This window comes from Lepidochelys kempii, chromosome 7, assembly GCF_965140265.1.
Source record: "Lepidochelys kempii isolate rLepKem1 chromosome 7, rLepKem1.hap2, whole genome shotgun sequence".
Taxonomy (NCBI): Eukaryota; Metazoa; Chordata; order Testudines; family Cheloniidae; genus Lepidochelys; species Lepidochelys kempii.
Window position 1 is genome coordinate 46,987,030 of NC_133262.1, and position 19,910 is coordinate 47,006,939.

Genomic DNA, 19,910 nt, shown 5'->3' on the forward strand with positions numbered 1-19,910 from the left:
CATTGAAAGCTACCCGTTAAGCCTGATAATTTAGCCAGCTTTCTATCCACCTTATACTACATTCATCCAATCCATACTTTTTTAACTTGCTGGCAAAAATACTGTGGGAGACCATAGAATCATAGAATCATCATAGAATCATAGAATATCAGGGTTGGAAGGGACCCCAGAAGGTCATCTAGTCCAACCCCCTGCTCGAAGCAGGACCAATTCCCAGTTAAATCATCCCAGCCAGGGCTTTGTCAAGCCTGACCTTAAAAACCTCTAAGGAAGGAGATTCTACCACCTCCCTAGGTAACGCATTCCAGTGTTTCACCCCCCTCTTAGTGAAATAGTGTTTCCTAATATCCAATCTAAACCTCCCCCACTGCAACTTGAGACCATTACTCCTCGTTCTGTCATCTGCTACCATTGAGAACAGTCTAGAGCCATCCTCTTTGGAACCCCCTTTCAGGTAGTTGAAAGCAGCTATCAAATCCCCCCTCATTCTTCTCTTCTGCAGGCTAAACAATCCCAGCTCCCTCAGCCTCTCCTCATAACTCATGTGTTCCAGTCCCCTAATCATTTTTGTTGCCCTTCGCTGGACTCTCTCCAATTTATCCACATCCTTCTTGAAGTGTGGGGCCCAAAACTGGACACAGTACTCCAGATGAGGCCTCACCAATGTCGAATAGAGGAGAACAATCACGTCCCTCGATCTGCTCGCTATGCCCCTACTTATACATCCCAAAATGCCATTGGCCTTCTTGGCAACAAGGGCACACTGCTGACTCATATCCAGCTTCTTGTCCACTATCATCCCTAAGTCCTTTTCCGCAGAACTGCTGCCTAGCCATTCGGTCCCTAGTCTGTAGCTGTGCATTGGGTTCTTCCGTCCTAAGTGCAGGACCCTGCACTTATCCTTATTGAACCTCATCAGATTTCTTTTGGCCCAATCCTCCAATTTGTCTAGGTCCTTCTGTATCCTATCCCTCCCCTCCAGCGTATCTACCACTCCTCCCAGTTTAGTATCATCTGCAAATTTGCTGAGAGTGCAATCCACACCATCCTCCAGATCATTTATGAAGATATTGAACAAAACCGGCCCCAGGACCGACCCTTGGGGCACTCCACTTGATACCGGCTGCCAACTAGACATGGAGCCATTGATCACTACCCATTGAGCCCGAAAATCTAGCCAGCTTTCTACCCACCTTATAGTGCATTCATCCAGCCCATACTTCCTTAACTTGCTGACAAGAATACTGTGGGAGACCGTGTCAAAAGCTTTGCTAAAGTCAAGAAACAATACAGCCACTGCTTTCCCTTCATCCACAGAACCAGTAATCTCATCATAAAAGGCGATCAGATTAGTCAGGCATGACCTTCCCTTGGTGAATCCATGCTGGCTGTTCCTGATCACTTTCCTCTCATGCAAGTGCTTCAGGATTGATTCTTTGAGGACCTGCTCCATGATTTTTCCAGGGACTGAGGTGAGGCTGACTGGCCTGTAGTTCCCAGGATCCTCCTTCTTCCCTTTTTTAAAGATTGGCACTACATTAGCCTTTTTCCAGTCATCCGGGACTTCCCCCGTTCGCCACGAGTTTTCAAAGATAATGGCCAATGGCTCTGCAATCACAGCCGCCAATTCCTTCAGCACTCTCGGATGCAACTCGTCCGGCCCCATGGACTTGTGCACGTCCAGCTTTTCTAAATAGTCCCTAACCACCTCTCTCTCCACAGAGGGCTGGCCATCTCTTCCCCATTTTGTGATGCCCAGCGCAGCAGTCTGGGAGCTGACCTTGTTAGTGAAAACAGAGGCAAAAAAAGCATTGAGTACATTAGCTTTTTCCACATCCTCTGTCACTAGGTTGCCTCCCTCATTCAGTAAGGGGCCCACACTTTCCTTAGCTTTCTTCTTGTTGCCAACATACCTGAAGAAACCCTTCTTGTTACTCTTGACATCTCTGGCTAGCTGCAGCTCCAGGTGCGATTTGGCCCTCCTGATATCATTCCTACATGCCCGAGCAATATTTTTATACTCTTCCCTGGTCATATGTCCAACCTTCCACTTCTTGTAAGCTTCTTTTTTATGTTTAAGATCCGCTAGGATTTCACCATTAAGCCAAGCTGGTCGCCTGCCATATTTACTATTCTTTCGACTCATCGGGATGGTTTGTCCCTGTAACCTCAACAGGGATTCCTTGAAATACAGCCAGCTCTCCTGGACTCCTTTCCCCTTCAAGTTAGTCCCCCAGGGGATCCTGGCCATCCGTTCCCTGAGGGAGTCGAAGTCTGCTTTCCTGAAGTCCAGGGTCCGTATCCTGCTGCTTACCATTCTTCCCTGCGTCAGGATCCTGAACTCAACCAACTCATGGTCACTGCCTCCCAGATTCCCATCCACTTTTGCTTCCCCCACTAATTCTACCCGGTTTGTGAGCAGCAGGTCAAGAAAAGCGCCCCCCCTAGTTGGCTCCTCTAGCACTTGCGCCAGGAAATTGTACCCTACGCTTTCCAAAAACTTCCTGGATTGTCTATGCACCGCTGTATTGCTCTCCCAGCAGATATCAGGAAAATTAAAGTCACCCATGAGAATCAGGGCATGCGATCTAGTAGCTTCCGTGAGCTGCCGGAAGAAAGCCTCATCCACCTCATCCCCCTGGTCCGGTGGTCTATAGCAGACTCCCACCACTACATCACTCTTGTTGCACACACTTCTAAACTTAATCCAGAGACACTCAGGTTTTTCTGCAGTTTCGTACCGGAGCTCTGAGCAGTCATACTGCTCCCTTACATACAGTGCTACTCCCCCACCTTTTCTGCCCTGCCTGTCCTTCCTGAACAGTTTATAACCATCCATGACAGTACTCCAGTCATGTGAGTTATCCCACCAAGTCTCTGTTATTCTGATCACGTCATAGTTCCTTGACATCACCAGGACCTCCAGTTCTCCCAGCTTGTTTCCAAGGCTTTGTGCATTTGTATATAAGCACTTGAGATAACCTGTTGATCGCCCCTCATTCCCAGTATGAGGCAGGAGCCCTCCCCTCACAGACATTCCTGCCTGTGCTTCCTCCCGGTATCCCGCTTTCCCACTTACCTCAGGGCTTTGGTCTCCTTCCCCCGGTGAACCTAGTTTAAAGCCCTCCTCACTAGGTTAGCCAGCCTGCTGGCAAAGATGCTCTTCCCTCTCTTCGTAAGATGGAGCCCGTCTCTGCCCAGCACTCCTCCTTCATGGAACACCATCCCATGGTCAAAGAATCCAAAGCCTTCTCTCCGACACCACCTGCATAGCCATTCGTTGACTTCCACGATTCGACGGTCCCTACCTAGGCCTTTTCCTTCCACGGGGAGGATGGACGAGAACACCACTTGCGCCTCCAACTCCTTTATCCTTCTTCCTAGAGCCACATAGTCCGCAGTGATCCGCTCAAGGTCATTCTTGGCAGTATCATTGGTGCCCATGTGGAGAAGCAGGAAGGGGTAGCGATCCGAGGGCTTGATGAGTCTCGGCAGTCTCTCCGTCAGATCGCGAATCTTAGCCCCTGGCAAGCAGCAGACTTCTCGGTTTTCCCGGTCAGGGCGGCAGATAGATGACTCAGTCCTCCGGAGGAGAGAGTCCCCGACCACCACCACCCGCCTTCTCCTCTTGGGAGTGGTGGTCATGGAACTCCCAAACTCAGGACATAGCATCTCATGCCTTCCAACCAGCGGAGTCTCCTTCTGCTTTCTCGCCCCAGACATATCATCTGGTCCACTCTCCGCAACGATACCTGTGGAGAGAACATGAAAGTGGTTAGTTACCTGTGTCTGTGTTAGTGGAACCCGGACATTCCGCTTACCTCTTCTGGAGGTCACATGTTGCCAAGCTTCTTCACTGGCCTCTTGGCTCCTCTGTGCAACCTGCTCTATATCTGTAGAGCTTTGTGCCCCTAGAAGCCTATCCTGAAATATCAAAAGCTTTGCTAAAGTCAAGATATATCACGTCCACCGCCTTCCCCATATCCACAGAGCCAGTTATCTCCTCATAGAATGCAATCAGGTTGGTCAGGCATGACTTGTCCTTGGTGAATCCATGTTGACTATTCCTGACGACCTTCCTCTCCTTGAAGTGCTTCAATATGGTTTCCTTGAGGACCTGCTCCATGATTTTTCCAGGGACTGAGATGAGACTGACCGGTCTGTAGTTCCCCGGGTTCTCCTTCTTCCCTTCTTTAAAGATGGGCACTATATTTGTCTTTTTGCAATCATCCAGGACTTCCCCCGATCGCCACAAGTTTTCAAAGATAATGGTCAATGGCTCTGCAATCACATCAGCCAATTCCCTCTGCACCCTTGGATGCATTAGATCTGGACCCATGGACTTGCGCATGTCCAGCTTTTCTAAATAGTTGTTAACCTGTTCTTTCACCACTGATGGCTGCTCACCTCCTCCCCATAGTGTGTTGCCCACGACAGCAGTGTGGGAGCTGACCTTGTCTGTGAAGACTGAGGCAAAAAAAAGCATGGAGTTCTTCAGCTTTTTCCACATCATCTGTCACTAGGTTGCCTCTCCCATTCATTAAGGGTCCCACACTTTCCCTGATCTTTTTCTTGTTGCTAACGTACCCGTAGAAACCCTTCTTGTTACCCTTCACATCCCTTGCTAGCTGCAACTCCAGTTGTATTTTACTCCTCCCTAGTCATCTGACCAAGTTTCCACTCCTTGTAAGCTTCCTTTTTATGTTTAAACTCACTAAAGACTTCACTGTTAAGCCATGCTGGTCGCCTGCCATATATGCTATTCTCTCTGCACATCAGGATGGTTTGTTCCTGCACTCTCAATAAGGCTTCTTTAAAATACACCCAGCTTTCCTGGACTCCTTTTCCCCACATATTAGCCTCCCAGGGGAACCTGCCCATAAGTTCCCTAAGGGAGTCAAAGTCTGCTTTACTGAAATTCAGGGTCTGTATTTTGCTACTCTTCTTTCTTCCTTTTGTGGGGATCCTGAACTCAATCATCTCATGGTCACTGCTACGCAGGTGGCCCCCCAGTTCTACTTCCCCTATCAATTCTTCCCTGTTTGTAAGCAGCAGGTCAAGAGGAGAACAGCCCCAGGTTGGTTCCTCCAGTAGTTGGACCAGGAAGTTGTCCCCAACACTCTCAAAAACCTATCTATCTATATCTGTGTCTGTGTGTGTATCTATTGTGACAGACCCAGACCAGTGGGATACAGGAGTCTGGTCCTATTGGGATCCAGGATGTGGGCGGGCAGAGCTCGTCCACTACAAAAGGATTCCCCCCGCAGCCTAAGGGGGAGATCCACAGGGCCTGGAGAGCCAACTAATTACAGGGGACAACTAATGAAAAACAGGGACGGGAGTGCGGTCAAAGGGTCAAACGAAGGGAACCGGACGGGGACACCGAGCAGAGAACCCCGGACAGCGCCCACCGCTCCTCAAAGGCGGCAAGGGAGTCGGTGGACGCCGCCCAGAGGAACTCCGCTCGGAGGCGTGAACGGACAGAGGATCGGAAATAGGCCCCGCAGTCGCAGGAGACTCCATCGGCCAACCTCCTCACCCTGGTTTTATAGATGGCCGCTTTAGCCTACAGGAGTCTGGTCCTATTGGGATCCAGGACGTGGGCGGGCAGAGCTCGTCCACTACAAAAGGATCCCCCCCCAGCCTAAGGGGGAGATCCACAGGGCCTGGAGAGCCAACTAATTACGGGGGACAACTAATGAAAAACAGGGATGGGAGTGCGGTCAAAGGGTCAAACGAAGGGAACCGGACGGGGACACCGAGCAGAGAACCCCGGACAGCGCCCACCGCTCCTCGAAGGCGTCAAGGGAGTCGGTGGACGCCGCCCAGAGGAACTCCGCTCGGAGGCGTGAACGGACAGAGGATCGGAAATAGGCCCCGCAGTCGCAGGAGACTCCATCGGCCAACCTCCTCACCCTGGTTTTATAGATGGCCGCTTTAGCCTACAGGAGTCTGGTCCTATTGGGATCCAGGAAGTGGGCGGGCGGAGCTCGTCCACTACGAAAGGAGCCCCCCCCAGCCTAAGGGGGAGATCCACAGGGCCTGGAGAGCCAACTAATTACGGGGGACAACTAATGAAAAACAGGGACGGGAGTGCGGTCAAAGGGTCAAACGAAGGGAACCGGACGGGGACACCGAGCAGAGAACCCCGGACAGCGCCCACCGCTCCTCAAAGGCGTCAAGGGAGTCGGTGGACGCCGCCCAGAGGAACTCCGCTCGGAGGCGTGAACGGACAGAGGATCGGAAATAGGCCCCGCAGTCGCAGGAGACTCCATCGGCCAACCTCCTCACCCTGGTTTTATAGATGGCCGCTTTAGCCTACAGGAGTCTGGTCCTATTGGGAATCCAGGACGTGGGCGGGCAGAGCTCGTCCACTACAAAAGGATCCCCCCACAGCCTAAGGGGGAGATCCACAGGGCCTGGAGAACCAACTAATTACGGGGGACAACTGATGAAAAACAGGGACGGGAGTGCGGTCAAAGGGTCAAACGAAGGGAACCGGACGGGGACACCGAGCAGAGAACCCCGGACAGCGCCCACCGCTCCTCAAAGGCGTCAAGGGAGTCGGTGGACGCCGCCCAGAGGAACTCCGCTCGGAGGCGTGAACGGACAGAGGATCGGAAATAGGCCCCGCAGTCGCAGGAGACTCCATCGGCCAACCTCCTCACCCTGGTTTTATAGATGGCCGCTTTAGCCTACAGGAGTCTGGTCGAAGGCAAATATATTGGCCACCGGATGAACTGTTTTCTGTTCCCTGAGTGACCAGAGCAGGGGCTGCCCTCCAGCAATAAGGAACCTGCCAGAACCAATTAAGACAGGCAAGCTAATCAAGACAACTGGAGTCAATTAAGAACTTTCTAGATTCAATTATGGCAGGCAGGCTAATCAGGACACCTGGTTTAAAAAGGCATCAGTTAGTAGGGGGGGGTGTCAGGAGCAGGGAGTGAGAAGGCGTGAAGAGTTCAAGCGTGATCAGGCTTCGGGAGGAAGATCCTGCAGTGAGGATAAAGAAGGTGCTGGGGGGAAGGCAATGGGGAAGTAGCCCAGGGAGTTGTAGTTGTCACACAGCTGATACAGGAAACATTGTGGACAGCTGCTATCCACAGGGCCCTGGGCTGGAACCCGGTGTAGAGGGTGGGCTTGGGTTCCCCTCCATCCCCCCAACTCTTGATTGGACACAGGAGGAGTTGACCTGGTCTGTGAGAAACACCAGAAGGGAAGGCCTAAATTGGAAAGGGATCTGCCCTGTCCCTGACCCACTAGGTGGGACACAGAGTCTGCGGGGATTGTTCTCCTTTTCTCCCATGCTGGCCAGTGATGAGGCTAACTGAGTGAACGGCAGATCTGAGCCACGAAAGTGGACAAACGGAGGGCTGCTGTGAACCTCTTAGGTGAGAAAATCTGCCAATATGCACAGGACCCTCTGTGTAATCTCTCTCCCTCTTGCTCACTGTATATATGTGCGTGCGTGTATCTCTCTGTGTGTCTACATAAGATGGAGAATATCTTATTGCCCTTATATAAATCCATGGTACACCCACATCTTGAATACTGTGTACAGATGTGGTCTCCTCATATCAAAAGAGATATACTAGCATTAGAAAAGGTTCAGAAAAGGGCAACTAAAATGATTAGGGGTTTGGAACGGGTCCCATGTGAGGGGAGATTAAAGAGGCTAGGACTTTTCAGCTTGGAAAAGAGGAGATTAAGCGGGGATATGATAGAGGTATATAAAATCATGAGTGGTGTGAAGAAGTAAAAGTTATTTACTTGTTCCCATAATATAAGAACTAGAGGCCACCAAATTAAATTAATGGGCAGCAGGTTTAAAACAAATAAAAGGAAGTTCTTCCTCACACAGTCAACCTGTGGAACTCCTTGCCTGAGGAGGTTGTGAAGGCTAGGACTATAACAGGGTTTAAAAGAGAACTGGATAAATTCATGGAGGTTAAGTCCATTAATGGCTATTAGCCAGGATGGGTAAGGAATGGTGTCCCTAGCCTCTGTTTTTTTGTCAGAAGGTAGAGATGGACGACAGGAGAGAGATCACTTGATCATTACCTGTTAGGTTCACTCCCTCTGGGGCACCTGGCATTGGCCACTGTCGGTAGACAGGATACTGGACTGGATGGACCATTCTTATGTTCTATCATATATATATATATATATATGTGTGTGTGTGTGTATAAATTTTTATTAGGGCTGTCTAGTGATTAAAAATTAATCATGCTATTAAACAATAGAATACAATATAAACATATTGCTATATCTGTATATCTATCTCTATATATACAGATATCTATATCTAACCGTATTAAGCAGAAGTGGTTAAATGGGACTATGCAAAATGAGATCACATTATAATGGAACTGCTGACACAACATTAGCTACAGTGTGTATGGCAGGATAGCAAAACTATAATTACAGTTTCTCAGTAAATCCAGTTTTTACATATCCAAGAAGTCACACTCCCACACACTTTTCTCAGAGTGGTATGAGCTTTTGATCTCTTTCCTCTTCTTTGATTCTTTGATCCATGGTTTCAGTCAAACCAACTAAGAAAACCATCATTTTATTAAAAAAATGAGGTTCAAAAATGCTTCAGTGGTTGTAACAGACAAAAGTACTTTTAAAAAAAAATCCCAACAACAAAAAGTTAAAAGGGCAAAATCAGAATGAAAGATAGGTAGAAAACTAACACGGTATTCATCTTTCTCAAAACAATCTATGTATGCATTCCTAATGCCCCAGTCACCACAGTTTCTAGACAATAAATACATGGGACTTGTTTCTTGCCTTAATATAAGCTATAAAACAGGAGTTCAATATAGTGATAAGCAACCTACATATGCCTTTATACTTAAATCTACTTGAATCTTGTCCCTTCCAAAAACAGAGTTAAAAATAGTTTCAAGTACTACACCATCCTCTGTCCCCCTGACAATGGTGGTGGTTTTACAATCGCATTTTCCTGATTTGTTTTTGTTTTAAATGTATTTTCCCTCTGGGTTGTTAAAGGAAAGACCCACACAAACAACAAAGGACATTGACTACCCAGGGGAAACAGTGAAACTGACTATAAACAGTGTTGCCAAAATTCACAAAGAAATCAAACAAAGAATAGAGAAAATAGTTGGTTAATTTGCTTTAGTTATATCAGCCTTGGGTGTTCCTTGTAACAAAAGTGCAATCCCTTCACTCCATCGCCTAGTTGTTTACAAATACTGCAAAACCAATTAAAATATAATACTAAGGATTAAGGACCTGATCCAGTGCCTTTAACTTCAACAAACATTCGATTGGGCCCTAACACATCATAACACATACGACATCAAGAATACCAAAAAAAAAAAAAAAAGGGTCAAATGGCCATCATTACCGAAAGGGGTTTCATGACTGGGCAGAGACTGGGAAAAACACCCTTCTCTGGAAACTGAATGTTTCTAGTGGCTGTTTGAATGTGGAGAGGGATGGACAGCTGGGGGGGTGGGCAGATAGGAGTCCTCTAGAAGTATCCAGGAATGATAGGGTGGGGGATTCGACTCCCATATCTAGTGGCAGCCGGGGTGATGTGGCTCTGATTCCTACAGCTAGCAGCATCTGGAGGTGGGCTGCCTCTGAGTCCCACGCTTGGCCAAAAGGCAACAAGAAGAAGTTGTGAACGAATTTTAACCCTTTTCAGGAATGACAAATAATTCATCGACCTTTTCAAACTCTGACCCGCTTCCTCCAACACTAGGGCCACCTTAGCAACACCTAGGTCCACGGCGTGGGCATGCAACCCCTATTGTGGGATGCCCCAACTCCTCTTGGGGGCCACGGTTTGCCAGGAGGCCATGGGCAGCAAAACAGGGCAGACCATGGCTCCTGCCACCTGTACAGCAGAGCATGGCCCCGAACAAACAGTGACCTGCCTAATCTACCTGGGCCAAGACGGTGCTGTGGGTAGGGTTGCCAACCCTCCAGGACTGTCCTGGAGTTTCCAGGAATTAAAAGATTGTCATGTGATGAACCCTCCGGGAATATGGCCAATCAAAGTTGGCACCCCTAACTGTGGGGCGCGCAAGCCAGCCTGCCCCTTTTGAGGGGCATGAGCAGCGCCCATAGCAATTCTCAGGAAGGGTCTTGTGCCCAGGGCTGGTGCAACCACTAGGTGAACTAGGCAGGGGGGCTGTGCACCCTCCAGGGGAGTTCAGGGGACAGGGAGGGGGGAACCTGGTCTGGGGAGCAGCCCCTGGGCGCAGCTGGCCCTGGGGTCTAAAAAGGCTCGTTGGGATTTGCCCCTCAATGAACCAATGTGCGGGGGGAGGGGCGGGCGCAAGGTGGAAGTTTCACCTGGGGCGCAAAATAGCCTGGCACTGGCCCTGCTTGTGCCTAGGCCTGGGGTGCCCCTTGGGGTGCCCCTTATGGGGGGCAGGAACATTGCATGCTGGGACCTCTGCCAGGCCGTGTTAAGGCGGTGCCCCCACCCCCGGGCCGAACCATGGGCTGTCCTCCGGGCCTCCCCACCCCCCGACCCTTAGGCCAGCCAGGGGTCAGAGAGTACGCACCAGCCTGCCCAGCTTCCCCCTCCCGTGCTGTGGAATGGCCTCGTCGTCAAGCATCAGACGCCTGAGCCTGTTGCTAGGGGACAAAACCATTCCAGCAGGGAGGGGGGGTTCAACCCCTCCGCCTGTGAAATATTAACAGCCCTAAATTCAGTGGTTCGTTCCTACAAGGGCTACTTCTGCCCCCACAGCTCAGACGTCCCCGAGTCTGTATGGCGTTTGAATGTGCATTGCGCCCTCCCCGCCTGTAGTGAATTTGGTTGCGTCCAAGCAGAGCCCTGAAGGGGAGGAGAAGAGTGGAAGACGAAGAGAGTGCAACGTAGCTACAGGCTAGAACGTCCCATGCGAACCCGGAAGTTGGCCTCTCTTGCCGCTAGGGAGGCTACTCGGTGGTCAGGGCAGCAGCCTACTGGTCCGTGAGGCAGGGAAGGGTACTTAGTGCACCCAGCAGCTGTAGTGTCTAGGGGTTGGGTTAGGAGATTCTCACAGCTTTCATAGTGTCCCCTCGAGGCTACCTGTGGGCCATCTCCTTGGGGCTGGTACAAACTGGCACTCTGGAGGTCTGGGTTCCAGTCCTTGTGCTGGTGCAAGGTGACTCTGGGAATGGGGTTAATGCATACCCCACTGTCTGGTTTCTTTGTATAGACTGTAAGCTAGGTGGGGCAGGGGCTGTCTCTCAGTAGCAGTTTGGGCACTGCCTAGCACAATGGGGGCTTGCTCATACAGGAGCCTCTAGGAACTACTGGTTTCAGAGTAGCAGCCATGTTAGTCTGTATTCACAAAAAGAAAAGGAGGACTTGTGGCACCTTAGAGACTAACAAATTTATTTGAGCATAAGCTTTCATAGCTGTAGCTCACGAAAGTTTATGCTCAAATAAATTTGTTAGTCTCTAAGGTGCCACAAGTACTCCTTTTCTTTCTAGGAACTACTGTAACACAAGTAATGAAGAAAAGCTGTTATTGATTCAGGTCACGTTGTTGCCCATCCAGCCAGCTATTTTGAGGGTGGGGGAGAATCTAAGCTAGGTGGCAGAGCAGGGAGGGGAAGAAATCTTTAAATAAGCAAACACTAGATGCCTTTCCGAAAGCTACGCTCTTGCTCAGCCACAAGTTATGGGTTTGATGCAGGAATTGCTGGGTGAAATTTTCTAACCTGTGTTACGAGTGCACTAGATAATCATAAAGGCTTCTTCTAGGCTTAAAAATCTAGGAAGGAAGAAACACCGTGGAGGCAGGTTGATTTTTTTTTTTTAAGTGGGGCTGCTTGAACTTGATCAGGGGATTGGAAATTTAGCATATAACTAAACACTGAAATGGAGTCATGGGCAAAGAGCAGTTGAAGCAGCAAAAGTGTGTGATTAATTTATCTCTGGGTTGTGCCCTTTATTGCCTAGAATCCATCTCCTCCAATTTATATTACTTCTGTAATAGGTTCACCTCTGCAATACAATTGTGTAGGCTTTAAACAGGTATAAGTTTTATAACTGTAATGCATGGAACATGCCAGCCATTATGATTTATGCTATAATAGTGTTGAAAGGCTCCAAGGAGGATCAGAGCCCCAGTGTGCTAGGAGCTGTACCCACTCATAGAAAGATATGGCCACTTCCCCAAAGAACTTGCACTCTAAAAAGGGCAGAAAGTGATATAACACGTAAACAAGTTGTTAGGATGAAAATTGTTACCTCTTTTGTTCATTCCATGGATTTTGGGGATGGGGAATATGGGGGAGGACAGAAGGGAAATGGGGTAAAAAAATGGGAGAGGAGAGAAGGGAAGGGAATGATGGAAGAGTAGACAGGAACATGCAGAAAGAAAGATATGAGGTTGGATCAAAGTCCATCATGTAGAGGAGATGATGTGTAGATGGCTGGAGGCAGAAGATCTGAACGTTGCTCCTGGTGCTAGAGCCTTTCACTATGCTGTAGTAGAAATGCTTTCACCCCCACCCACCCCTATTAGTTTTGGCCATGAGGGCAGTTGATGCTGATGGCATGTGCAACTTGCTACCATGCAATTCAGCTACTTAGAGACTTGTACCTGGAATTTAAGTGACAGGTGCCATAATATACAGCTGCAGCAATGGCTAGGAGTGCTATATGCAGACTGTCTGCACTAGTGTGGACACAAATTCTGGTGGAAACATCTAATCTTGCAACGGTTCAGACGTTTTTGGCTCCTGGGGATGGGTTTATATTAGAGCACTGGGGCAGAGAATCTGGCCTCACGGGGGCAGCAGAGCTCACACAATGAACACAGAATTCCATAGCTGTCACAAGCATTAAGACAGTGCCGGTGGAGCCAGGCTCTCTACAAAGCCAGCAGATACTGGGCGGTTAAGTCAGCAAAGGAAGCGTTGGTGCATTCCAAAAATTTGCAAGCAAGAAAACTTCATGGTTAGGCAGAGACAAGGTGGGGGAAGGTAATATCTTTTACTGGACCAACCTTTGTCCTTTTTGAGCTACACAAGAGTTCTAACAGAAGCTGGTCCAATAAAAGATATTATCTTCCCCACCTTATCTCTGGAATATCCTGGGGGGCCAACGTTGCTACAACTGCACTACAAACGGGGTTGGGCTGAGTGAAATGGGAGCTGCGGAGGGTGGTCCCAGAGGCAAGAGGCATAGCAGCCTTTCCTGCACACAGGCTCCCTTCCAGCAACACACACCTCTCACCCAGCAGCTTGACAATCAACTCCCCAGAAGCAGAAGGGTCACAGAAGCTGATGCACCCAGAGCTCAGCTGCTCCATACCCCAGCCAAAGCAGCAGCTATTTAGGAAAGTCCCAGCTGTGTGTGCCCGATGGTTACCCCAGGCCTTGTGCCTTATTAAAAAGGGGGCACAGTGTCTAGTGTTGATTGTATTTGGTATCATTATATATCCCTTCTATATTGCCCAGTAGTTGGAGCTCAGATCTTACTGAAAGGTGGAGAGGCTGGGGAGGTAAACCCTGGTTGAGCATTCCCAGTGGAGAGCCCAGGTGATCTAGCTTTGGCCCAGTCTCCTCAGCAAAAGGAGAAAATGAATGCACAGCAGGTTGGCACTGTCCCTGTGGTTCAGCTCATCTCCCTTTACCATGCATTTCAAAGGTTGATACAAAATGCTTCAGTGAGTCAGAAGATGAAAGCCCAGCTGGTTAAACTTTTAGGCTTTCAGGAAGCTATCGAGCCATAACAGAGACCAGATGGGTGCGGGACACACCATGCTCAAAGTCTGTGTGTATTGACTGCTCCTATTCCTCACTCTCCTTTGAAAGAGGCAAAGCCTGATGCCTCAAGGGAAGATACACCCCCGGTACGATTGCTTGCCATAGTCTTTAGCAGCTGTCCAGTTTCCCTAGGATGCTGTTTTGGTGCAGGATGGCTGAACCAGAGGAAGGTTAGATCTAGATGGGTGCATAAGAGTCACACAAAGCTTGGGTGGTTGGCAGCAGACACAGTAGCCATCACAGTAGCTAGTCTATTGATGTGTCTATGCACTATCGTTCTCACATCATCCCACCGTGGCTGGAATCTCTGATGCAAGCATGAAACAGGTTTCAGAGTAGCAGCCGTGTTATTCTGTATCCGCAAAAAGAAAAGGAGTACTAACAAACTTATTTGAGCATAAGCTTTTGGGAGCTACAGCTCACTTCATCAGATGCATACAGTGGAAAATACAGTGGGGAGATTTTATATACACAGAGAACATGAAACAATGGGTGTCACCATACATGCTGTAACGAGAGTGATCAGGTAAGGTGAGCTATTACCAGTAGGGAAGGGGAGGGGGAGAAACTTTTGTAGTGATAATCAAGGTGGGCCATTTCCAGCAGTTGACAAGAACGTGTGAGGAACGGTGCGGGGGCGGGGGGAACAAACATGGGGAAATAGTTTTACTTTGTGTAATGACATCCACTCCCAGTCTTGATTCAAGCCTAATGTAATGGTGTCCACTTTGCAAATTAATTCCAGTTCAGTAGTCTCTCGTTGGAGTCTGTTTCTGAAGTTTTTTTTGTTGAAGAATTGCAACTTTTAGGTCTGTAGTCGAGTGACCAGAGAGACTGAAGTGTTCTCCGACTGGTTTTTGAATGTTATAATTCCTGACATCTGATTTGTGTCCATTTATTCTTTTACATAGAGACTGTCCAATTTGGCCAATGTACATGGCAGAGGGGCATTGCTGGCACATGATGGCATACATCACACTGGTAGATATGCAGGTGAACAAGCCTCTGATAGTGTGGCTGATGTGATTAGGCCCTTTGATGGTGTCCCCTGAATAGATGGGAGCAATGCCAGTGCACTTAGTGCAAATACAGTCTTGACTCCATCCTAATACAGCCCATGCAGAGGAAGCAGGGAAGCAATCTGTGCCAGTGAAAGGACTGGAGCAGATTATCACCTGCTCCGGGGGGGGGGGGGGGGGAAGAACAGGAAGACCGACTCGGTCACAACTACACACTGTCCCTGACTCAGGCTGATTGCACAGCTAGAGCCCTGTGAGTGACCTCATTGGCTCCAATGAGATGATTTTCAGGCTAAGGGTGCAAGCACAAGATAGGGTATCAGAATCCAGCCCCACAGCCTGTAACACAGCTAAGATTCCTGCATTAGCCTGGAACCTTGAAGTCCTGTTTGAGAACCATCAAGCCAGTTTTAATAGGATGTCAGCATTTGAACCCAAGTCTTGGAGGAGAAATGCACAAAACAAGTATATAAATCTCAACCATGAGTGGATACTGTACAAATCACTGCTCACCTCCAGCATATAAAGGTCTTGATTCTCATCCATTATGTGTAAAATCTAGGGGCCCCAATTCCCCACTGACTTCTATTCTCTGGCAGAAGCGCATCAGGCCCTTATGTGCCACTCACAGTAGAAGGACACTGAAATAATGGATATATCTGAAAGCCATCAACACCCAAAGTGATTCCTGAAACTGCCAGAGAATTTTAACAATGCCCTTCCTAGAAATGTAAAATAAAGTTACAATATAAAAACGTCCAATTCTCATGAACTTTAAAGATGAGGTGGGATATAAAGAGCTGGATTTTCTGCTGCTTTGTGTCATCCTAGGGAAAGTGGGCATAGAACACTCTGCTACAGTAGTGTTTTTACACACACACACCCAACATTCCTTCTGCAGATGGTGAAAACAACTACATGAGGTAGGTGCAAAGCCACTGGAGAATCAGGCCTAGATTGCCATCTCTAGATACCTAGATGTGTTCCCACACACAAGCCATAGCATTAATCTAGAGTAAACACCACTTGTTCATCTAAAACCCTAACAATACACCATATCTTAAATCATGTCTGAAAATACAATATCACCAGGAAGAGTCATCTAGAAACGGTGAGTCAAGACTGTCAATTTTGACTTTGTATGAGTCTCTCTCTCACACACACACACACACACACTCTCTCTCTCTCTCTCTCCCCCCCCCCCCCCAATGAGGACCCCTTTAGGTACTTGTTTGAATTTGTGAAGGAACTACTAGTCCAGATTCCCTTTTATGTTCCAGTTGCTTTCAACTGCTCTGAGGAGACAAAGCAGCCATAAACCAGCCAGTTAAAATGAGTTGATGGGTATTTTGTTTTGCTGAAGCGGTATCGAGCAGCCAGAATGCAGTGGTGAGCCTACCCGTTTTGTTTTGTTCCTTGTAAAATAAAATAAGGAAAAACAAATCCTCCTCTTTAACTACATGCTGAAACTGCAATCATAATGAAATGGTAAAGATGGGCTTGTTAACTAAACAGAGCAGAGACTTTACCCCAATCTCTACCACAATGCCACAGACAGTGAACAGGACAGGTTGTCACACCTAGATCAGTTCTTTCGGATAACAGACCATACAAACTAGATGAGTCAGGTTTTCAGACCTCCCCAAGGTGGCTGCAGCTGGGAACAGATATCTGCTGATGTCCACATTGCAAACCAAATTGAGAAGGGTTAGAGGCAAGGAGAAATTCAGTGGTAATTGGGCTCCTAGCTCCCTCGAAAGTCCCAGCGTAAAAGGCAAATGGACAGATTTTTATGCAGCCCCAAATGATCCACTGAGAAGTCACTGCACCTAAAAAAAGAAAGGGGAATTAGAATTTGAGAGTCCCATAGAAACTGTCCTTCAGACAGTTCTCCACCTTCTTGAAACTATTTGTGCTTCTAGTCACCAGTGATCATTAAACAAAAGGCCAACTGCAATACCCTTACTCATTGTCATGGAGTCACCGGGCAATGCTCTGGAACTACTCCATACGAAGCCAGCCAGGACTCTGGGGGGAGCCTCCTCTCTGTGAGCAGACTGTCTCCAGCGCAAGAAGCTTCCCTAGCTTCCACCTTCCTGGGTCTGACCTCAGAGCATTCAGCATCTGCTTCCACGCCATGTGCTTCCCCCCACGAGTCTGCCCCGGCGGGGCTCCTGGGGAAGCCAGACGGCCCTGCACCCCAATTTTGCAGTCAGACGTGACTCTCAGCTAGCCAGTAAAACAGAAGGTTTATTAGACGACAGGAACACGGTCTAAAACAGAGCTTTTAGGTACAGGAAACAGGACCCCTCAGTCAGGTCCATCTTGAGGGGAAGGGAGGCCAGAGCCCCATCTGGGCCTCCCTCCATTTCCCCAGCCAGCTCCAAACTGAAACTCTTCCGCCCCTCCTCTGGCCTTTGTCTCTTTCCTGGGCCAGGAAGCCACCTGATCTCTTTGTTCTCCAACACCTTCAGTTGGCACCTTTGTAGTGGAGGGGCCCAGGCCATCAGTTGCCAGGAGACAGGGTGTCGGCCATTCTCTGTGCAATCACCACCACACTGGCCCTCTAGGGCTCTGCAACAATCACACACCCTTATCCCACACCTAGATACTTAAGAAATGCCTAGGGGAAACTGAGGTGCACACACACAGTATTCAGAGAAAACATTAAGAACATTCCCGCTTTGTCACACTCACAGCAAGTAGTGCTCACCATCTGTGGCATTATTCATGAGGTTAGGTACAATTCATTGTAGATCAGAGTCACACAATCTGGCTTACAGTGGAATCAAATGTTCCCAGTCTCTGCTGGAAAGGATATGGCCAACAAGGCTGCATTTTTCTGGTACTGCCCACAATTCCAAAAAGATCCATGCTTATTCCCACGTCAGCCTCCAGAATACGACACACAAGAAGATACAAGTAGAAGATTTTTATCTTCTAGGAAATGCCATCCATGCCCTTTAAAATACCAAATGACATCTTAACGGTAGCTGCTAGGGAAATGTATTGCCTTATTGGGACTCAAGCAGTCCTATAATTCAAATGTGGCTACCTAAATGCAAGGGACCAGATCCTCCCTTGGTTTAAGTCAGCACATTTTCTTTGAGTTGGGTGGAACTACACCCATCTACATCAGCTGAAGATCTGGCCCAAGATACAGAACAGACCAGCATTCAAATCAGACACACCCAAGACCAGTTCAGAGCGGAGCCTTAACAGAGCTACTATTCTCCGCTACCGAGACACAGCTTTGGCCTTGAACTGCAGAAACATCCCAACATTCCAGAGGAATATGACACAGCCGTGCCAATATCTGAATTGTTGACTCATGTAGCATGATGCCACTCTAGGTTCTATATATAGATTGGACCCTGTCACCCCAAGTGTGTCTTCCTGCTACTTGTTCATCACTTGATTTATTGCACCAACTACCAGCTTGGCTTTCTATTATAAGCCATGCTGGATCGTCAATATTCCTATTTTCCCCATAATTTATCTGCATATTTGGAATTCCTTCCTGCTTACTCAGTAGTGAATCTGGTGAGCTTCCCTTTGAAACACTCACATAAATGATAGGAGAATAGTCGAGGGAAGCATGCAATAAATGGAATTTTGTACAACATTCTGTTGGCTGTTGTACAAACGAGGCTTATTGTAACAGTGTTTACAATATGGAATTGAAAGGAATAAACATGAATTTGGAGCAGGGACTGTCAGGTGTGTGTGTGTGTGCGCATGTGCATCCACAGCACCTGACAGTGCAGCCTCTGGGTGCAACCATATTAGAAAAAAACAAACTAATCCTTTTTGTCCCTCCTTCCCCATCATACAGCTGCATGCAGCAGCTGTCATTGGTTCACAAGAACGTGGGGAATGCCTGTCAATGGCCATCCTTTGTGGAGCCCCGGAGAGAATACATCAGGGAAATAGATGCAGGGTTCAGTGGACACCAGACTTTGGTTGCTGTTGTGTTAAAGTTGTAACAAGTTTATGTAATGCACACCCATTCTGCGTAGTGCTCTGTCCCCCTCTAATGGTGGCTGCAACACAGAATTATGGACTCAACTCAGGCCATAGAGATTCATTCTTTAAGATGCAGAAGTCACGGGTTCGCTCCCCACTGGCTGTGACCATCACTGAAGTGCAGCATTACATGTAGCAACCCATATGGGGATTTGAAGCTGCGGGATTTTGGAAGCTCAAGATGAGCTTTCCTAGCCGGGGGGAGGGGGGGGGAGCGTGTAATACACACCCAGTGGATGCAAGCTTGTTTGTTTCAAAGTGAGGGATAGCACAGGACCCAAGATTTGAAGTAAACCCTAGCCATGGGCTTGCAGGAAGTGCACCTTATAGGAAAGGAATGGGAAGTCAAGTCAGATAATTACAAATTCCTACCATATATCATCATCATGCTGATTTCTGGCTCACCCCTTCCCCCTCCATGTGTTGATGTCCCCACTTCAGCAGCTGCCAGGTCCTCTTAGAGAGCTGACATTTCCATTCCTGACATTTTCCGCAGTTCCATCTCGGAATTAATGGCCGGATATTAACAGCAATGGGGCTGTTTATCATAATTAGTCTCATGAAGCTACTAAGCATTCAGCTATTTTTCATCAGCGCCGAGGAAATAAACGGCAGAATCCCAGGGATGAGACGGACAATTTATTTACTGATTGATTGATTTTTGGTCTGTCACATTTTGTCTTTAAAGTTTGCCAAGCCAAGCAGTGCTCCTTGGAGAGGACAACAAGGCAATCTGAACTGAGGCAAACATGCTGCCACCAAGAAGCCCTGGTGCCAGCTGATATATTGAGGAGACATTTGTTATGCTGACATCTTCTGCAACACATATCCCCCCACCTCACTCAAGCTAAAGTAAGTGACAAGTCACAATTAGCTGTCGGAGCATTTCAGGCCAGCCTCAGCAGCCACCAGACGGTGCAAGGAAAGGAAACGCAATCCCGTTTCCCAACTCTGCTGAGATTAGGCACCATTTCCCACAAAGGGAGCGTCATAAATATAAAGGGAAGAGTAACCACCTTTCTGTATACAGTGCTATAAAATCCTTCCTGGCCAGAGGCAAAACTCTTTCACCTGTAAAGAGTTAAGAAGCGAAGGTAACCTCGCTGGCAC

General features: G+C 48.2%; 1 protein-coding gene across 5 annotated transcripts in view; it reads right to left on the reverse strand.

Moving 5' to 3' along the window:
* DNAH1 (dynein axonemal heavy chain 1) overlaps positions 1-10,575 on the reverse strand; it is a 141,336-nt gene extending 130,761 nt beyond the window's left edge. For 4 of the 5 annotated variants that reach the window (XR_012159887.1, XM_073352530.1, XM_073352529.1 and 1 more), the window contains exon 1: positions 10,551-10,575. The gene's annotated coding sequence lies outside the window, so the exon portion shown is untranslated. Of the gene's footprint in view, positions 1-3,079; positions 3,602-10,550 lie in introns of those variants that run through there. The other variant, XM_073352528.1, reaches the window with a different exon arrangement.
* Positions 10,576-19,910: the final 9,335 nt, after the last annotated feature.